The sequence below is a fragment of the Mobula hypostoma genome, chromosome 18 (genome assembly GCF_963921235.1).
Source record: "Mobula hypostoma chromosome 18, sMobHyp1.1, whole genome shotgun sequence".
In the NCBI taxonomy this organism is placed as follows: Eukaryota; Metazoa; Chordata; class Chondrichthyes; order Myliobatiformes; family Myliobatidae; genus Mobula; species Mobula hypostoma.
The window spans coordinates 5,087,878-5,110,000 of record NC_086114.1 but is presented as its reverse complement, the minus strand read 5'-3'; the positions used below and the strand labels follow the sequence as shown (position 1 = coordinate 5,110,000).

General features: G+C 45.0%; 1 protein-coding gene across 6 annotated transcripts in view; it reads left to right on the top strand.

The window, feature by feature from the left end:
- The window catches only part of ndst2a (N-deacetylase/N-sulfotransferase (heparan glucosaminyl) 2a), a 538,132-nt gene that overhangs the window by 296,351 nt on the left and 219,658 nt on the right, over positions 1–22,123 (top strand). For 2 of the 6 annotated variants that reach the window (XM_063070369.1, XM_063070372.1), the window contains exon 1: positions 21,896–22,099. The exons of the other annotated variants lie outside the window; for them this stretch is intronic. The gene's annotated coding sequence lies outside the window, so the exon portion shown is untranslated. Of the gene's footprint in view, positions 1–21,895; positions 22,100–22,123 lie in introns of those variants that run through there. 6 annotated transcript variants of the gene reach the window in all.

Genomic DNA, 22,123 nt, shown 5'->3' with positions numbered 1-22,123 from the left:
ACCTGGGGGAAACCCGAGTACCCAGGGGAAACCAATGCAGTTGCAGGGACAAGGTACAATCTCCTTATAGACAGGCAGAGGGGGTTGAACCCTGAATTTATAGCTGGCACTGTAATAGTGTAACATTAACCATAACGTTACCGTGACAGCCCTTTCAAGTGTAGCAGTCAGGGGCGGAACTAGCAGAGCATTTGAAAGGGAAGATTTTTCAGGGCTGGGTAGAGAGTGTGGTGATGTGGGACTAGTGGGATTGTTCTCACGACCTCACTAGCGCCAGTCCCGAGTCTATAAGACTAAAAAGTATAGGAGCAGAATTAGGCCATTTGGCCCATTGAGTCTGCTGCACTATTTCATCTTGGCTGATCCATTTTCCTCTCAGCCCCAATCTCCTGCCTTGTGTATCCCTTCGTGCCCTGACTAATCAAAAATCTATCAAACTCTGCCTTAAATACATCCAATGACTTGGCCTCCATAGCTGTCTGTGGCAATGAATTTCACAGATTCACTACCCATTAGCTAAATAAAAACCTTTTTCTATTTTTTTTTCTCCAGTCCTGATGAAGGGTCTCAGCCCTCTATACTCTTTTCGATAGATGCTGCCTGGCCTGCTGAGTTCCTCCAGCATTTTGTGTGTGTTGCTCGGATCTCCAGCATCTGCAGATTTTCTCTTGTTTGTGATTGGCCTCCTCATCTCTGTGGTAAACTGATGTCCCTCTATTCCGAGGCTGTGTCTTCTGCTCTTAGACTCCCACGCCATAGGAGACATCCTCTCCATGTCCACTCACCTAACTGGCTGCCTTCCACACTCCCGCTCGTCTCTGATTCTGGTTGGGACTTACGGGTTGGGGGGGGGGCGCGTGGGATTGGCTCTTTTTCCATGTCTTCCATTTGTAGGTAGAATGGCAATATTGTGCTGGTTCACTGCACAGAACACAAAGTGGTTTCAAACGGAGGAAAACACGAGTCTTTTACAGAGCTGTAATGCGGTTGCCGTTGGAGACCAGGAGTACAGAGCACTCACAATGAAGACACTTGTAGGCTGTTAAGGATGGTTACCGGATGCTACCAGAATGTAAGGTATATCACCACATCACTGCAAATTAATATCCAAACCCATCAGACAAATAAATAGATAAAATAAATAAGATGTTTAGATCAAGTCAGCAGACAGTCATTTTCCCCGGGTGGGAATGGCCCAAGGAGGTATCATTTTAAGGTAACACATACAAAATGCTGGAGGAACTCAGCAGGTCAGGCTGACGTTTGATGAATAAACAGTTGACGTTTGATTGGAGGAGTGTGTACGCGGGTTTTCAGAGCTAAGTTTTTTTTTACACACAGAGTTGTGGTTGCATGCAAAGTATTTCCCAGGATGATGGTGAAGGCAGATATATTTTAGAAGCTGTCGGATAGACACTGGGATAAAAGAAAAATGGAGGGCTATGTAGGAGGGAAGGATTAGATGATATTGGAGTAGTTTAGAAGTTCAGCACAAGGTTATGGGCTGAAGGACCTGTACCTTGCTGTAATGCTGTATGTTCTATGTTCTAATTAGGACGGCAAATGTATCTTGGACTTTATTAAAGGAGGAGATATAAGAGGCTGCAGATGCTGGAATCTGGAGCAACAAACAATCTGCTGAGAGGGTCAGTTGTTATTTTGGCTTGAGACCCTTCATTCAAAGTTCAAAGTACATTTATTATCAAAGTACGTTTGCAGTATACAACCCTGAGATTTGTCTCCCCCACAGACAGCCATGAAATAAAGAACTGTGGAGCCAAACCGTTCAAAGAAAACCATCAAACCTCTCGCCCCCGTGCAAAAAAATTACACAAATAACAACAAAAAAAACAAGTGAAAACACAGAGTATAAAACACGGCATATTTCAGCTCCGTGTTCATTATCTACTTGCCACCCGGATTCAAAAATTGCCCAATTAGTAGTAACAAAAAACAGAGCGACCAGAACTGGAACTAGAAATGGAACATATCATACAAACTGAATTAGAGTCCAAATCTACAATCCATGTCAATTAAACTTTTCATTTGCTCCTGATAAAGGGTTATGTTATGGTTATTGGATTTATATGTCTACAAGTAAATGAATCTCAGGGTTGTATATATGTATTTTGATAATAAATTCTGAACTTTTGAAGGTCTTGATTTGAAACATTGACTGTCCACAGATGCTGTCTTATCTGCTGTGTTCCTCTGCTACCTAGTTTATTACAGAAGGGTTTGATCTCAAGAATAAAAGCCGTCTTATTTCAATTACATCGGCCCTGGTGTAAACACACTTGGAATATCTCTTGAATGTATAAAAGAATACATCTAGTCTTGCTGCCAACAGGAGGATATTCTTGCAATGATATGTTTCACTAGGTACATTTAATGTCAGGATATACATTCTGAAATTATTTTTCTTCGCAGACATTCCCGAAAACAGAATCAGAATCCGAATAAGGTTTATTATCTCCGGCATGTGTCGTGAAATTTGTTAACTTAGCAGCAGCAGCAGTTCAATGCAAAACATAATATAGAAGGAAAAAAAGTAATAATAATAAATCAACCAATCAATCAATTACAGTATATGTATATTGAATAGATTAAAAATCGAGCAAAAAACAGGAATAATATATATTAAAAAAGTGAGGTAGTGTTCAAGGGTTCAATGTTTATTTAGGAATCAGGTGGCAGAGGGGAAGAAGCTGTTCCTGAATTGCTGAGTGAGAAAATGAGAAATGAGACCCATCATTCAAAGATTGAAGTACATTTATTATCAAAGTACATTTGCAGTATACAACCCTGAGATTCGTCTCCCCCACAGACAGCCACGAAATAAAGAACTGTGGAGCCAAACCGTTCAAAGAAAACCATCAAACCTACAAAGGTACTTTGTAGGCTTGTAGCCAAGATGGAGCCGACTAAATTTACGACCCTCTGCAGCTTCTTTCAGTCTTTTACAGTAGCCCCCCCCATACCAGACAGTGATGCAGCCTGTCAGAATGCTCTCCATGGTACATCTATAGAGGTTTCTGAGTGTATTCGTTGACATACCAAATCTCTTCAAACTCCTCATGAAGTATAGTCACTGTCTTGCCTTCTTTATAACTGCATCAATGTGTTGGGACCAGGTTAGGTCCTCAGAGACCTTGACACCCAGGAACTTGAAACTGCTCACTCTCTCCACTTCTGATCCTTCTATGAGGATTGATAGGTGTTCCTTCATCTTACCCTTCCTTAGTCCACAATCATTTCTTTCATCTTACTGACGTCGAGTGCCAGGTTGTTGCTGCAGCACCATTCCACTAGTTGGCATATCTCACTCCTGCACGCCCTCTTATCACCATTTGAGATTCTACCAACAATGGTTGTATCATCAGTAAATTTATAGATAGTGTTTGAGCTATGCCTAGTCACACAGTCATGGGTATAGAGAGAGTAGAGCATTGGGCTAAGCACACACCCCTGAGGTGCACCAGTGTTGATCGTTAGTGAGGAGATGTTATCACTATTCCACACAGATTGTGTTCTTCCGGTTAGGAAGTAGAGGATTCAATTGCAGATGGAGGTACAGAGGCCCAGGTTCTGCAACTTCTCAATCAGGATTGTGGGAATGTTGGTATTAAATGCTGAGCTGAAGTGGATGAACAGCATCCTGACGTAGGTGTTTGTGTTGTCCAGGTGGTCTAAAGCCGTGTGAAGAGCCATTGAGATTGCGTCTGCCTTTGAACAGAGAAGTGCCCCAAAGAATGAATGGCAGTTAGAACTCCAAAGCCCCCCCACAACACCTCACCCACGCCCAAGCAACAGCAAGGCAATGACCCACCGCCACCAGCGAAAAAACATCAGCACCCTCCACCGAGCACTCAAGCATGCAGCAAAACATCAATGAAGACACAGGTTTTCAGTACCCCAAAAACTACTGGTTCACCCGGTAATTTGACATACCACAGGCTCGCTCGCTCTCCCTAATAAGGGAAAAAGATATTTCACAGTGAGAGGGGAGACATAACAAACAACTCGCTGATTTACGATGTTAAAAGTCTGTTGCATCGCTTTTTCCAAGCTCTGCCCCCAGAGAGTCGGCACCAAAAAGGCGCAGCTCTCTGGGCACACCATCCCCGGCCGCTAAGCCACTGCTCCCAATGTTCCAAGTTCTCCCACGTCGCTTCAGGCAGGGGCACCCGCCTAGAATCAGCAGCTCTCCAGAGCAATGAAAGCCCGGAAACTGAAGGTGTGCTCGTCTTCCAGGCCGCATCCTTAGGATATCGAAAAGCGACTGGACGTGAGGCCCTGAGAGCGGGTCCCATTCCCACCAAGAACCGAAGTCAGAGTGTAACTCCAGGTCAGAGTCTTCAACAGAAGCCCCCCCCCCCCACACCCTGAAAAGGAAAAATAGTGATATCAAAGATAGAAATAGAGCTATGTTCCTGGGGTGGAGTGTTTGACCTCGGAGGAGATACTATATAGACAGGTTATGTACTCTCAAGTTGAGAAAAATGAGATTATTTAAAATTCTTATGAACAGTAACAGGGTAGACTTTAAACCCTGACTGGGGTGTCTCAAAATCAGGAGTCAGCTAATTAGACTGGAATAGAAAGCAATTTATTGACCCAGGGGACAATGAATATTTGGAATTCTCGACTCAAAGGCATTGCGGAGGCTGCATTGCTGAGAATATTCAACATGGAGATGAAGAGATTGCAAATATTTGGCATGTCAATGGGTTACGTGCCTATCTAAGAGCATTTACCATATTCACCTCCACCACCAGCCCTGGCAGAGATTTCTAGGCACCCCAGAACTTGCTCTGCATGTCTCCTTTGAACTTGCAGATCTCATTGAGTCGGGTCATCTGGACATCAAGCTCCTGTATTTTCTGCAAGTGGTTGTACTTTGCAAGGACAAACCAACGTAGGATTTACACGGTGAGCACTGAAGTGTGGTAGAACAGAGGGACTAGGGAAAATAGAACCAAAATTCCTTGAGAGTGGTGTCAAAAGTGCATAGTGTCATAAAGAAAGCTTTTGGCACATTGGCCTCCATAAATCTAAGTATTGAATGCAGGAGTTGAGATGTTATATTGGAGCTGCCTAGGACGTTGATGAGGCCTTATTTGGAGTATTGTGTGCATTTGGAGTATTTGGAGTACTGAGCCAATAGGCTGGTCCTGGACTTATTTCATAATTTACTGGCATAATTTATATATTACTATTTAACTATTTATGGTTCTATTACTATTTATTATTTATGGAGCAACTGTAACGAAAACCAATTTCCCCCAGGATCAATAACGTATGACTATGACTTTGACTATTTCTGATCACCTACCTGCAGGAAAGATATCAATAACATTGAAAGAGTGCAGAGAAAGTTTACAAGGATGTTGCTGGGACTTGAGGACCTGAGTTAGCAGAATAAGGGGAGATTTGAAAGAGGTATGCAAAATGATGAGGGGTGCAGATAAGGTAAATGCAAGCAGGCATTTTCCACTGAGGTTGGGTGAGATTAGAACTAGAGGTCATAGGTTAAGGGTGAAAGGCAAAATGCTTAAGGGCAGCATAGGGGGAACTTCTTCATTCAGAGGGAGGTGTGAGTGTGTGGACCGAGCTACCAGCGGAAGTGGTGGATACGGGTTCGATTTCAACATTTAGGAGAAATTTGGATAGAAACATGGATAGGAGGGGTGTGGATGGTGATGGTCTGGGTGCAGGTCGATGGGACTAGGCAGATTAATAGTACAGCAGCGATTTGATGGGCGATTTAAAGGTATAGGAGCAGAATTGGGCCATTGGGCCCATCGAGCCTGCTCCGCCATTTCATCATGGCTGATGCATTTCCCTCTCACCCCAGTCTCCTGCCTTCTCCCCGTATCCCTTCACGGATGCACTAATCAAAGTTTATCAACCTCTGCCTTAAATATACTGGCAACACACATAAAAGTTGCTGGTGAACACAGCAGGCCAGGCAGCATCTCTAGGAAGAGGTACAGTCAGGACTCACCCAACGTACCCAATGACTTGCCCTCCACAGGTGCCTGTGGCAATGAATTCCACAGATTCACCACCCTCTGGCTGACGAAATTCCACCTCATCTCCATTCTAAATGGACGTCCCTCTATTCTGAGGCTGTGTCCTCTGGTCTTAGACTTCCCCGCCATGGGAAACATCATGTCCACTCTATCAAGGCCCTTCAACATTTGATAGCTGTCAAACAGATTCCCCCCCCCCATTCGTCTGAATTCCAGTGAGTAGAGACACAGAACAATCGAACACTCCTCGTATGATAAGCCTTTCAATACCAGAATCATTCTTGCAAAGCTCCTTTGAACCCTCTCCAATATCGGCACATCCTTTCGTAGCTATGGGGCCCAAAACTGCTCGTAATACTCTGTGAGGCCTCATCTGTGCCTTATAAAGCCTCAACATTACATCCCTTGCTTTTATATTCTCTCAAATTGAATGCTAACATTGCATTTGCTTTCATCGCTACCGACTCAACCTGCAAATTAATTTTTTTTGATTAATTATGAACTCGCAAGTTTGATTCGTGCTTTTCTTCAAAAGGCTAATCATGGGATGGCCATCATTGTAAATGGCCGATGGTTGAATAAGTGTGCAGTTTGAATCTCTAAAAGAGACTGCATTTATAATGACATCAGACCAGGAAATGAGGGAGAAATGGCTGAATTTGTATGTCAGTCCGGAAAAATGGAAAGTGGCATCTCGGAAGTATTATAAAACGGCGTGGACCAAAGTGACCAAACATCTGTAAAATTCACCTCTGTTAATCAGAATCAGGTTTACTATCACTGACATATGTCATGAAATTTGTTGTTTTGTGGCAGCGTTACAGTGCAATACATAAATTATGCTATAAATTAGGGGTGGCACGGTAGTGTAGTAGTTACACATCATTTTACATGTAGGCAAACCAGGTTCAATTCCTGCGCTGCCTGTAAGGAGTTTGTACGTTCTCCCTGTGACTGCGTGGGTTTCCTCTGGGTGCTCCAGTTTTCTCCCACAGTCCAAAGACGTACCGGTTAGTAGGTTAATTGGTCGTTGCAAATGTTCCTGTGACTAGGCTAGGATTAAACTGGGGGATTACTGGGTGATGCACCTGAAGTATCAGAAAGGCCCACTCTGCACTGTAGCTCAATAAAGTAAAAAATAAATTATATATATAAAATGCAAAAAAAAGGCTGGAGGAACTCAGCAGGTCAGGTAGCATCCATGGACAGAAATAAAACATTTCAAGCTGAGATCTTTTTTTTTCCAGGTCCTAATGAAGGGTTTTTGGCCCAAAGTAAACTCTTTATTCCTCTGCTTAGATGCTGCCTGACGTGCTGAGTTCCTCCAGCATTTTGTGCGAGTTACTCTGGATTAATATTAACAGTATCTACAGAATTTCTTGAGTTTGCAGAAATCACGTGGTAGTGTTCATGGGTTCATTGTCTGTTCAGAGAGATCTGTTTGACAAATTACAAGTTTGTCTCTCTGGCAACTGGCTCTAACCATGTATTCACAGGTGATAAGCACAACTCAAAAAATATCGTCCAAATGGATTAGATTTACTGAGAACAGTTAGATTGCTGCAAGTGGAGGCTTGTGACTCTGAGCTGCTGCAGACGGATAGACTCTCCTGATGAGTCACCAGTGCTGCTTGAAGTGTGGTGACATGATCAAGCTTTTGAACTTGTAATGTGGAACAGAACTAGCTGATTGTACGTTACACTCACAATGACACTTACTGGATGAACTCTCCAAGCTGGATTCCACTCAAACAAGGTTCTTGACAGCAGGAATTTCAGGAGATTGGTTTGCAATTTCCCAAATGAGGGTGCTTATTTGCACCACTGCCTGCCTGCTTAGCATAACACCTTACACCGAGAGAATGGGAGGGGGGGGGGGAATTATCAACGTTGGGTTGAAGGGTTTTGACCTGAAACATCAATACCTAGCCCCTTAGTAGATGTTGCTCAGCACATGGAGTTCCTCCACTAAGCTGCTATTCTCAAACTCTGTCTTGTTGGGACTGCATGAGGAGGACTGTGAATTTCTTGCAATACCTCTTCTTCAAGGGCCCTCCACTTTGGCAGCTGCTGTGAGGAGCATGTTCCCAGGGAATGGAAGGCTTGCTTTTCCTGGCTGTGTCGCTTCCCCTTCTGTGAAAGCAAAACACTTGCTGGGTCTGATTCATTGGGCATTCGGTGCCCTCTGGCTGTACAAATGGTGGCACTGTGGTAGTGTAGCGGTTAGTGCAGCACCATTGCAGCTCGGGGCGTTGGAGGTCGGAGTTCAATTCCACCGCTGTCTATGTCCTTCCCACAAGTGCTTGGGTTTCCTCTGGGTGCTCTGGTTTACTCCCAAAGACCAACGATGTACCAGTTAGTGGGTTAATTGGCCATTGCAAGTTGTCCCGTGATTATGCTCGAGGTAAATAGGTTAAATAGTTGGGAGGTGCAGCTTGTTGGGTCAGAAGAGCCTGTTCCACGCTGTATCTGTAAATAAAATATAAAATCAAACAGGATCTTTCAGCTAAAAGTCTTCAGCTCCCAACCTCCTGATGGTAAGTGTACTTAGGTACTGAGCGGCAACAGCAAAGGTGATTATGCTCCTAGGATGGCGTCCAAGTGCAGGACAGCTGATGACTCCCAGATGTAGACAGGGTAGTCCACACACTGCATTGTTAATGCAAGGACCAAGCCAAACTGCACCACAGCAGCTGGTATTCAACTAATTAAATTAAATTAAAATGTTGAATCAATAGCTGGCATCATAATGATGATTGTTAATCTATTAAATTGTCATAAAAAGTCATCTGGTCCACTAGTCCTTGAGGGTGAGAACCTGCCAACTTTACGCTCCTATTTGAGACACTGGGCCAATTGATGTGGTTGGTGCTGAGTTCAGGGTCAGTTAGGGGTGGATGTTCCCTGTCCTGTCAGTAGATAAGTCTCAGAAGGTATAATCCACAAGCATGAGATTGCAGTTGCTGGAATCCAGAGCAACAAACACACAATGCTGGAAGAACTCAATCGGTCAGGCAGCGTCTGTGAAGGGAAACACGAGGAATTCTGCAGATGCTGGAATTTCAAGCAACACACATCAAAGTTGCTGGTGAACGCAGCAGGCCAGGCAGCATCTCTAGGAAGAGGTACAGTCGATGTTTCGGGCCGAGACCCTTCGTCAGGACTAACTGAAAGAAGAGCCTTTTTTTAAAGCGGGGGACAGATACCAGAATGGGTTTGGAACATAGATTGTTCCACAAAGCCAACAAAAAGGCAGGCCTAGCTAGGACCCATACAAGTGCCCATGGCTACACCTTTAGTTTGGAGGAAGTGGGAGGAGCCAAAGGAGAAATTATTAAGAGTAGACAATAGACAATAGGCAACATACATCAAAGTTGTATAAAATAGACAATAGGTGCAGGATAGGCCATTCAGCCCTTCAGCCAGCACCATCATTCACTGTGATCATGGCTGATCATCCACAATCAGTATCCAGTTCCTGCCTTATCCCCATAACCTTTGATTCCACTATCTTTAAGAGCTCTATCCATCTCTTTCTTGAAAGCATCCAGAGACTTGGCCTCCACAGCCTTCTGGGGCAGAGCATTCCATATATCCACCACTCTCTGGGTGAAAAAGTTTTTCCTCAACTCCGTTCTAAATGGCCCACTCCTAATTCTTAAACTGTGACCTCTGGCTCTGGACTCACCCATCAGCAGGAACATGCTTCCAGCCTACAGCATGTCCAATCCCTTAATAATCTTATATGTTTCAATAAGATCCCCTCTCAGCCTTCTAAATTCCAGTTTATACAAGCCCAGTCGCTCCAATCTTTCGACATATGACAGTCCCACCATCCCTGGAATTAACCTTGTGAAGCTACTCTGCACTCCCTCAATAGCAAGAATGTCCTTCCTCAAATTTGGAGACCAAAACTGCACACAGTACTCCAGGTGTGGTCTCACCAGGGCCCTGTACAGCTGCAGAAGGACCTCTTTGCTCCTATACTCAATTCCGCTAGACTAGTAAGGACTAATTCTGCTAGACGGAGCAGAATGGTCTGTCAGGACTTCTTTCAGTTAGTCCTGATGAAGGGTCTCGGCCCGAAACGTCGACTGTACCTCTTCCTAGAGATGCTGCCTGGCCTGCTGCGTTCACCAGCAACTTTGATGTGTGTTATCTGTGAAGGGAAATGGACAGTCAATATTTTGGGTCAAGACCCTTCATCTGGATTGGAAAGCAAGAGAGGAGATAATCAGTATGGCAAGGCGGAGGGAAGGGGGTGAAGTAAAATTGGCAGGTGATCAGTGCATCCAGAGAGAATCTGTGCTTTTAGAGATGTTGATTGGGAGAGTATTATTTGACTGAACACCAGAGATAACTCTGAACTACTCTTCCACAGAGCAACACACACAAAATGCAGGAGGAACTCGGCAGGCTGGGCAGCATCTTTGGAATCGAGTAAACAGTCGACGTTTTGGGACGAAACCCTTCTTCAGGACTGGAAAGGAAGGGGAGAAGTTAGAGTAAGAAGATGGGGGTGGGGGAGGAAGAAGTACAAAGTGGCGGGTGATAGGTGAAACTGGCAGGGGGGAGGGGGTGAAGTAAAGAGCTGGGAAGTTAATATGTGAAAGCGAGAAGGGGCAATCTGACAGGAGAGGACAGAAGACTGAGGAAGGAGCACGAGAGGGAGGTGATGGACAGATAAGGAGATAGGTGAGAGAGGGAAACAGGAATGGGGAATGGTGAAGGAGAAGAGGGGGGCATTACCGGACGTTCCACAGAGCACCTTGGATCTTTTTCAGCAGGAACTTCCCTTCCACCTCTAGATGGGACATCGGTAGGAGGATTAGGAATGAGTCCCAGTAAAGGATCGTGGCCCCAACGTTGACTGTTTTTTTTGATATTGCCTGACTTTCTGAGTTCCTCCAGCATTTTGTGTGTGTTGCAGAATCTCTTGTGTGTAGGCAGATTATTTACGTGACTGGGGGGCTGCTTCCTTCTCCCAAAACATGCCACACATCATTAGATTCAAACAATTGCATTCCTTCTCAGAAATAATTTTGAATGTGATATGTCAGATGTCATATCCAATATAGATATAAGGAGAAGACATTCCCTATTGTTACTGACTCCCCCTATGTTAAACAGAAACTCATAGATCCAAAGCTCGATCAGGTATGATAGCACAGTGTTTTATTTACTCGACCACCATTCAATGATTGGAGCATGGCCAAAAGCTGCAAGATGAAGTCATGTCATTGTTGTTCACAAATATAAGCTCAAGACTTAAGTACGTTTGTACATACATTTGCAGTGAACGGCTAGACACCACTAAGCACATCTTTCCCTCCCCCCCCTCTCTGCATTCCGCAGGGATCGCTCCCTACACAACTCCCTTGTCCATTCGTCCCCCCCCATCCCTCCCCACTGATCTCCCTCCTGGCACTTATCCGTGTAAGCGGAACAAGTGCTACACATGCCCTTACACTTCCTCCCTTACCACCATTCAGGGCCCCAAACAGTCCTTCCAGGTGAGGCATCACTTCACCTGTGAATCGACTGGGGTGATATACTGCGTCCGGTGCTCTCGATGTGGCCTTTTATATATTGGTGAGACCCGACGCAGACTGGGAGACCGCTTTGCTGAACATCTACGCTCTGTCCGCCAGAGAAAGCAGGATCTCCCAGTGGCCACACATTTTAATTCCACATCCCATTCCCATTCTGACATGTCTATCCACGGCCTCCTCTACTGTAAAGATGAAGCCACACTCAGGTTGGAGGAACACCTTATATTCCGTCTGGGTAGCCTCCAACCTGATGGCATGAACATCGACTTCTCTAACTTCCGCTAAGGCCCCACCTCCCCCTCGTACCCCATCTGTTACTCATTTTTATGCACACATTCTTTCTCTCACTCTCCTTTTTCTCCCTCTGTCCCTCTGAATATACCTCTTGCCCATCCTCTGGGTCACCACCCCCCCCTTGTCTTTCTTCCCGGACCTCCTGTCCCATGATCCTCTCGTATCCCCTTTTGCCTGTCACCTGTCCAGCTCTCGGCTCCATTTCTCCCCCTCCTGTCTTCTCCTATCATTTTGGATCTCCCCCTCCCCCTCCAGCTTTCAAATCCCTTACTCACTCTTCCTTCAGTTAGTCCTGACAAAGGGTCTCGGCCTGAAACGTCGACTGCGCCTCTTCCTATAGATGCTGCTTGGCCTGCTGCGTTCACCAGCAACTTTGATGTATGTGGCTAGTATCAGTGATCACTTACCAACTCGAGCCCATCACCCCTACTGGAGCATAGCAACTTACCAGAGTCCTCTCACCTGCACCAGTCTTTCAGGTTGTCTCAGGTGCAGCCCATCTTCCATATCTTCTAAACGAAGATCCTTCCTCTCCCAGGGATGAGGTCTTTGGAGCTTCTGCTGGTGTTCCTGTAGCTCTGGGTTTTACAGGATGGGGTTGCTAACCCCATGCCCGACCCCCCTCCTTCCGCAGCGGGCTTTGGACCGACCATGTCGAAGTCAGTATTAGTGATGGTGTTATCTGATTTGATAGGACATTGATAGGATGCCGAGCTGGGTTCAGAAGTGGCTGATGGAGTTCAATCCAGAAAAGTGTGAACTGATTCATTTTGGCAGATTGAACTTGAAGGCAGGGTGCAGGGTTTTAACAGTGAAGAGGGTCATGGTGTTCATGTCACAGATCCCTCAAAGTTGCTGCGTAAATTGATAGGGTGGTTAAGAAGGTGTATGGTATATAATTTGCGGGCATCAAGGAGCCACTATTAATATGCGGGAGACTCCCGGAACTTCCGGGAGAGGTGGGATTTCTGTGTTCATGTTTCAGGTTGAAACCCTGCTTCAGAACTCCACAGATGCTGCTTGACCTATTGAGTTCTTCTAATGCTGGAGTTGTTGCTTGGAGGGACACGGATCATGTGGGAGGAGCTTCAAGTGCCTGGGTGTCAACATGTCTGAGGATCTGTCCTGGGCCCAGCATATTGATGCAGTCACAAAGAAGGCATTTCAGCAGTTATATTTCATTAGGAGCTTGAGGAGGTTTGGTTTGTCACCAAACGCTTGCAATTTCTACGGATGTACCGTGGAGAGCATTCTGACTGGCTGCATCATCGTCTGATGCGGAGGCGCCAGCTCACAGGGTCAGAAAAAGCTGCGGAGAATTGTAAACTCAGCCAGCTCCTTCATGGCCACTGGCTTCCCCAGCATTGAGGACACCTTCGAAAGGCCATGCTCAAAAAGGCAGCATCCATCATTAAATACCCCCCCCCCCCACCACCATCCAGGAAATGTCCTCCTTCTCATTGCGACCATCAGGGAGGGGATACAGGAATCTGAAGACACGCCCTCTACATTTTAGGAACAGCTTCTTCCCCTCTGCCATCAGATTTCTGAACGGTCCACAAACTCATGAACACTACCTCACTATGTTGGTCTGTTTTAGCACTCTTGATTTATTATTTTATATATTCTTGTTGTAACTTTTATATTTATTGTTCTGTATTGCTGCCACAAAACAACATGTTTCGCACCATGCGGTCTGTCAGTGATAATTAATTTGATTCTGATTCTGAGGGCAATTAGTTTAATTCAGTGTTGTGGTCAGCACAAACATTGTGGTCCGAAGGGCCTCTTCCTGTGCTGTAGTGTTCCATGTTCCATCACCAGCAGAGGATCTGATTGAAGTAGCTTTCTTCCCCCCGCAACCTTGCCCTTACGACCTCTGAACAGACCGAGCCCAAACCCTAGCCCCCATAAACCACTATTCCAAAGAACAAAAACCGAATCTGCTTTTAAAGAGCTGCTTTCATAGGGTGACACTGCAGTAGCAGTTTGCATAACGCTTTACGGTACCAGCGACACGGGTTCAATTCCTGCCGCTGTCTGTAAGGAGTTTGCACGTTCCCCTCATCACCGTGCGGATCTCCTCTGCGTGCTCTGAATTTTCCCACGTTCCAGGGATGTATGCTTTAGCATTATTGCTTTGTAGCCATACTATTTTGGCACTGGAGCCTGACTGCACCCAGCCCAATCCTTGTTGATTTGATTTAAAGCAGACGACACATTTTATTGTGTGTTTCGATGTACATGTGACAGATAAAGCTAATCTTTAATCTGTTAATCAATGGATTAATTTATCAATGGCTTGTCCTTGGGTTAGTAGGTGAATTGGTCACATGGGTGCAGTTGGTGGCACGGGCTCACTGGGTTGGAAAAGCCTGTTACTATGCTGTATCTCTAAATATAAGTAATTGAAATAGAATGAGAAATCAAGCTAATTTCTTTCTTCACTAACCAGACTTGGCAATGCTGGTTGTTGCTCCTGCATTCAGGTTGTTGCTGGAGTTCAGTGCCTTGGAGCGCAATGCTAAAAATACACCGCCCGCGAGCACAAATCCATCATTTTCTGACCCTTGGCAACCTCCGCGAGTGAATATGTTTCTGAGAGAAGCAAGGAAATGATTGTTTTCACTCTCTCTGGTGGCTGATTTGCTGTATTGATCTCGTTCCTCTCCCCCCGCCCCCTCCCCAACCTTCTCTTGAACTGGTTTTCGTTTCTTCTGAGATGCTCCCTTACACAGCAAGCATTTATTTTATTGTCAGTGAGTTGGAGCCAGTTTTGGGTGTGTCGAAATCAGAATCATGTTTGCTATTATTGTCCCACGTGATGTGACGATCAATTTGACATGACATTCGCTGATGCTTTGCAGTAAAATAAAAGACCTACTGTAAATTGCAAAATAAATAATGTAAAGAAATAAATAACGAGTTGGTGTTTATGGGGCATTCACAAATCTGATATTTTTTGCTGATTTGCTGTTGTTGTTTTGTTTACTTAATTGTTTGTGTTGTTCTACCGAGCGTGGAGGGCATTCCGCGTTGGTGAAGGAATGTGTGGCGACACTTGCGGACTGCCCCCAGCACACCCTCAGATGTGTTGGTTGTTAACACAAGTGACGCATTTGATTGTATGTTTCAATGTACTTAGTTACTTACTGCTCATTATGCCACTGGTGTTTAGGGTGGCAGTGAAGGTCCTCCATCTCTGTCTGACCTTGGTTGCACACAGATTCTGAAGGATTCTTCATTGCTGTTTCCGTAACAAAATTTTTGTTTGACCAGTCAGGGTTGCTGGCCCTGAGCTGAACCCCTGAACGTGGAGGACTGGTGGCCCACTCTCAGTCTGGCCTTTACCCTTTGACCTGTTTGGCATGGATGGCCCTAACAAGAGTCAAAGCACATAGCCCTGACTTCGGCCAACATAGTTCTCTGGGTCAATAAGGCATGCAAGGCTCCAAATCCTACGATAAGTTTGTGGTCCTCTTGGAGGGTGTTTCAATGTCCATGTTATAAATAAACTTGAAGCTTGTATATTGATGGCAGAGGGGAAGAAATGTTGAGTGTGGGTCTTCAAGCTCCTGTACCTTCTCTCTGATGGTAGTAACTAGAAGAGGGCATGTCCTGGATGATCAGGTTCTTTTGTGATCACAAATGTCACTGCTCATCTCTGACCTTTCCTTATTGGCTATGCAGCTCGTTTAGGAAACCAGTAACAGCATTTTGGCATTGACAAGATGGACGCTGACCAGGATTCCCAATTTAACTTCTCCAGTTTACCTTGGAATCCCCAAGAACTGAAGGTTAATTTTGAGCACAGTGCAGTGAACAGTCATAAGGGGAAAATCAAAAATTCACAATGAAGAAATTGTGTTTTAAGTACTGTTAAAAGAGGGGAAAAATACGCTCTGTCTCCCAGGACAAGGGGGATCTCCCAGTGGCCACCCATTTTAATTCTAGTTCCCATTCTGATATATCCATCCCTTCTTCTTCTTTGGCTGTCCATCGATTTCAATGTTGACTGAGGCCTGGGCAAGGTTGTATGGAAGACCAGCAGTTGCCCATGCTGCAAGTCTTCCCTCTCCACGCCACCAATGTTGTCCAAGGGAAGGGCACCAGGGCTGATACAGCTTGGCACCAGTGTTGTTGCAGAGCAATGTGTGATTAAGTGCCTTGCTCAAGGACACAACACGCTGCCTCAGCTGAGGCTCGAACTAGCGACCTTCAGATCACTAGACTGATGCCTTAACCACTAGAATATATCCATCCATGGCCTCCTCCACTGTCATGATGAAGCCACACTTAGTTTGGAGGAGCAACACCTTGTATTCTGTTTGGGTACCCTCCGAACTGATGGCATGAACATCGACCTCAAACTTCTGGTAATGCCCCCCCACCCTTCCCCCTTTCCCATCCCCTCTTCCCTCTCTCACCTGATCTTCTTGCCCACCCAACACCTCCCTCTGATGCTCCTCCCCCTGTTTCTTTCTTCCATGGCCTTCTGTCTCTTTCACCAATCAACTTCCCATCCCTCCCCCCTCTAGGTTTCACCTATTGCCTGGTGTTTCCCTCTCCCCTCCTTCCACGTGTACTTGCTCCCATGTACATGTCAGTGTACATGGGAGCAAGATAAAGCCATCAGCATTTTATGTCTGTTCTGTCTTTCAGTAAAATTTGTGATCTAAATCCATCTTTCCCTTAATATATCTACATTCAAAGTAAATTTATTATCAGTGTACGTCTGTGTTGCCATATACTACCTTGACATTTATTTTCTTGTGGACATTCACGGTAGAACCAAAAAAATACAATAAAGTCAATGAAAAGCTACACACAAACAAAGACTGGAAAACAATCAAATATGCAAAAGAAGACAAACTCTGCCAATACAAGAAATAAAGAGAGAAATAAACAGATACATATGTTCATTAGACAGATAGCAATGCAATTCCTGAATGGACATTGAACTCAAGAACACTACCTCACTGCTCTTTCCTTCTCCTTTTGCACTGCTTATTAAGTAGATATCCACAGATCATAATTTACAGTTTATATATGCATTGTACTGCTGCCGCAAAACCACAAACTTCACGACACATGCAAGTGATATTAAACCTGATTCTGATTGTGATCTTGTGTGTGTTTGCTGTGTGTGACGGTTGGTAGTGTGTCTCTGCACTTTGACCCCGCAGGAGCACTGTCTCATTTGGCTCTATTTATGAGTATTCATGTATGGTTAAATAACAATTAAACTTGAATTGAATTCTGAGTCTGAGAACATAACTTGTGGAGTAACAGTTCGGATCACAGAAAAGCACAGTGCAGGAACAGGCCATTCAGCCTACACTGTCTGTGCTAACCACTTAGCTGCACATCTGCCTACCTGTGATCTATATCGCTCTACTTCCTGCCTGTTTGTCTAAGTGTCCCTTAAGTGTTGCTATCATATCTGTTTCTACCACTTCCCCTGCAGGAGCGTTGCAAGCATCTACCACTCCCTGTGTAAAACAAACCTTCCTATACTGTATAAATCTCCTTCAAACTCTCCTCCTTCTCACCGTATAGTTATACCCTTTTGTGAATGACAGATGAAGGATCCTTCACATATTACATCCTGAAGGGCAGGAACTGGGTTTAAAAAACCGTGTAGCTGTAAACAGAAGAAAGAAAAATTGATGTTGTGCTGAGTGTGAGAACAACTGAGAGGATCATAGGGGCCTCCCTCCCATCCATCGGGGCACTGCGTACACAGCATTATCAAGGATCCCACCCATCCATCCAGTATCCTCTTTGACTTTCTACCATCAGGTAGGGGCTATGATGCATAAAGACAAGAGTGGTCAGGGTGGGGAACAGCTTCCTTCCCCAGGCCTTTAGGCTTCTGAACTCCCTGCTGCATCGCATTCAAAGTGGCACTGGATAATTTATATTACACCCTACGATATTTAAATTATGCAGTTAACTTTCTTTATCTATGTGTAATTTGTAGATTTAATTCTTACTTTCAGTTACTGTGTGTGTGTTATGTGTACTACTGAGCTCTACACCCTGGTTTTATGTGACAGTATACAGTACATGTATATAGTTAAATGACAATAAACTTGACTTAATAGAATGACAAGGCTCACACGCGGATGAACACGGATTCACAGTAAAGATTCCAAAGACATACTGGTTACTAGATTTAAACAACAGGAATTCTGCAGATGCTGGAAATTCAAGCAACATACATCAAAGTTGCTGGTGAACGCAGCAGGCCAAGCAGCATCTATAGGAAGAGGCGCAGTCGACGTTTCAGGCCGAGACGTTAGTCCTGACGAAGGGTCTTGGCCTGAAACGTCGACTGCGCCTCTTCCTATAGATGCTGCTTGGCCTGCTGCGTTCACCAGCAACTTTGATGTATGTTGCTGGTTACTAGATTAATTGGTCACGAGCGTGTAGTTGGGCGGCGAAGGCTCATTGACCTGGGAGAACCTGTTCCTGTGCTGTATTGCTAAATAAAAATAACTAAAGTAAACTAAGAAATCAAGCGAATTTCTTTCTTCACTAAGCAGGTTTGCCAATGTTGGTTGTTCCTCCTGCATTCAGGTTGTTGCTGAATTGTGCCCCGGGTTTAATACCAGCTGCTGTCTGTAAGGAGTTTGTACATCCTCTCTGGGCGCTACGGTTTCCTCCCTATCTCAAGGATGTATGGGTTAGTAGATTAATTGGTCACGTGGGTGTAATTGTGCAGTGCAAGCTTGTTGGACTGGTTACAGTGCTGCATGCCTAATAAAAATAAGATGATTCCGAGGAATGTTGTCTGTACTGGAGGGCTTCAGTTATAAGGAGAGATTGGATAGGATGGGACTGCTTTCCTCAGAGCTAAGGAGGCTGAAAGATGATTTATAGAGGCAGATAAACTCCTGAGATGAGATGGATTGTCAGTCTTTTTCCCGGGGATAGGGGAGTCTATAACCAGAGGGCATGTTGCGAAGTGAGAGGGGAAAGATTTAAATTGACTTGAGGGTCAACTTTTTCACACCAGAAGTGGAGAGATTGTGGAATTCCTTGTCATTGGCGAGTCTTGGGGTCAATAGCAAAAATGGGTCCAATGGTTGATCAGAAGTCCAGAAGCCTGTGGAAACCTGGGTAGGTGAGTCTCTGCAAGTCCAGTAGGGAAGACAAATCCCAATGTCTGCAAATCCATCAGTCTGCTGGAGGCCGAATATTACCTGTCCTGGGTTGGGGGACTCTGTATCTGGATGGGTAGGAGAGAGGAACGAGGGATGTTGTGTTCCATGTTGTTCTGCCGAGCATGGTGGGCAGTGTATGTGGATGGGAGGTAGGAATGAGGCTTGTTGTGTTAACCTCACTTCAGTGGTTGGGAAAGTGTTGGAGTCCATTATTAAAGATGAGGTGTTGGGGTACTTGGAGGCGCATGATAAAATAGGCCAAAGCCAGCATTGTTTCCTGAGTGGGAAATCTTGCCTGACAAATCTATTGGAATTCTTTGAGAAAATAACAAGCAGAATAGACAAAGGAGAGTCAGTGGATGTTGTTTACTTGGATTTCAGAAGGCCTTTGACAAGGTGCCACACATGAGGCTGCTTAACAAGACAAGAGCCCATGGTATTGCATGAAAGGTATACCATGGATAAAAGATTGGATGAGTGACAGAGGTAAAGAGTTGGGATAAATGGGACCTTTCCTAGTTGGCTGCCGATGACTAATAGTGTTCCGCAGGGGTCAGAGTTGCATCCAGTATTCTTCACGTTATATGTTAATGATTTGGATTGGATAGGTTGGAGAATGGGTAAATAAGTTGCAGATGGAATGCAGTGTAGGTTATACACTTTGGTAGAAAGAATAAAGATGTAGACTAATTTCTAAATGGGGAACAAATTCTGAAATTCAAACTGCAAGGATTCTTGGGATTCCTGATGCAAGATTCCCTAAAGGTTGAGTCAGTGGTATGGAAGGCAAATGCAATGTTAGCATTCATTTCCAGAGGACTAGAATATAGAAGCAAGGATGTGATGCTGACGCTTTGTAAGGCGTTGGTCAGACCGCACTTGGAGTATTGTGAGCGGTTTTAGTCCCTATATCTAAGGAACAATGTGCTAGTGTTGGAAAGGGTCAAGAGTGATCCTGGGCATGAAACAGTTACTATAGTCAACCTAATTACGGATAGAGTGAGTGCGGAGAGGTTGTTTTCAGTAGTAGGAGAGTCTAGGACCAGAGGGCACAGCCTCAGAGTAAAAGGAATCAGGCAGAGATGAGTATGAATTTCTTTAACCAGATGGTGGCGAATCTGTGGAGTTCATTGCTACAGGTGGCTGTAAAGGTGTATATTTGGAACAGGCATTGATAGGTTGTTAATTAGTAAGGGCATCAAGGGTTACGGGGAAAAGGCAGGGTATTGGGTTTTGAGAGTTAAAATAAATCAGCCGTGGTGGAATGGTGGAGCAGACTCGTTGGGCCAAATGGCCTAATTCAGTCTATGGATATCCTACATTGTGTATTTACACATTTTACTAACAATTAAAAAAGATAGGTTCAGGGATGATGAACAGGCTTTCATGCTGACAGGAGATGCATTCTGAAGAGGGAACTGTAGCTTCCAAATCTTTGTCACCCAAAGGGTGGTTGGTATATGGAATGAGCTGCCAGAGGAAATGTTTGAGGCAGGTACAATAAAAAAGATTTAAAATGTAATTGGATAGGATAGGAAAGATTTAGCGGGCTATGGGTCAAATGTGGGCAAATGGAATCTCCATCTGGGACATGCCATCAGGCTCCTGAACCAGCATGGCCAGCTTCACTCACCCCAGCACTGAACTGATTTCACAACCTTCAGACTCACTTTCAAGGACTCTACAACTCACATTCTCAGTATTTTTTATTCGTTACTATTATCATTTGCTTTCTTTTGTATTTATATAGTTTGTCTTGTTTTGCACATTGGTGTCTTGTCAATCTTTGTGTGTGTGTGTGTGTGTGTGTGTGTGTGTGTGTGGTTTTTCATTGATTCTATTGTGTTTCTTTGTTCCTTCCATGAATGTCAGGGAGAACAGAATATGGTGACATAGTATGTACTTTGATAAATTTGCTTTGAACTTTGAACTATTCTTGTTTACTGCCGTTGGGGAGGGGTGCAGAAGCCTGAAGACCCACACTCAGCTTTTTAAACACTTCTCCCCTCCACTAGCAGACTTCTGAAATGTCCATGGACCCAATAACACTACCTCAGTAATTTTTTGCCCTAGGTATTTATTTTTCAAGTTCAGTGTAACTTTGCACTGTACTACTGTGGCAAAGCAACAGTGATAATAAATCTGATTCTGAGTCTGAATCTCGGTTAGCATGAGCCTGTTGGGCTGAAGGGCCTTTTTCTGTACCTTATGACTCGATGGCACCTTGTTAGACCGAGCTCTGAAAACAGAATCAAGTGCATTTAGTGGGCATCTGTTGCGGGAGGATGGGATTAGGGGCAGTTCTGATGCCCCAGATTTTTGAAGCACCACAGAGAGAGGGGCAGTTATTGAAGGCTCAGATTGGGAGGGGAAGTTATTGAAGCCCCAGATTGGGAGGGGAGGGTATTGAAAGCCCAGATGAGGAGGGGCAGTTTTTGAAGCCCCAGATGGAGAGGGGCAATTATTAAAGCTCAGAGAGGGAGGAGCAGATTTTGAAGCTTCGGATGGGGAGGGGCAATTATCGAAGCCTCAGACGGAGAGGGAGGGGTAGTTATTTTAAGCCCCGGGGAGAGAGGCAGTTATCGAAGCCTCAGGTGGAGAGGGGTGGTTGCTAAAAACCCCAGAGGCGCAACTTATTCTTTGAGCTTTCGAAGTCATTTTGGTCTGGTCTCATTGCGGGAACGCTGAGTGCAGGCATCTGCGATCGGGTTTGCGAGGGGACCCCACGAAGGGTTAAAACTCTGCTGGGGCGGGCAGACGGACGGACGGACGGACGGACGGACGGAGGGAGGGAGGGAGGGAGGGAGGGAGGGGTTTTCAATCATTAACAGGAAGTTCTGCACAGAGCAGTAATGCTCGTGTGGCTCTCCGGGCTGTGCTGTTAGCGAGCATTTGAGATCGTGTGGGGAATTGGTGACTTGGCTGAACCGGGGTGCCTATCTTCGCTGTGTTATTTTTTTCATGATTGTAGCTCGGAGAAGTTTGGGGGGTCGAATCGTTTCTTCATTGACTCTGGTTTCTTGCTCTCTCCCTGCGGTCGTCAGTTTCGGTAAGTGACCACTCGAAACACCTT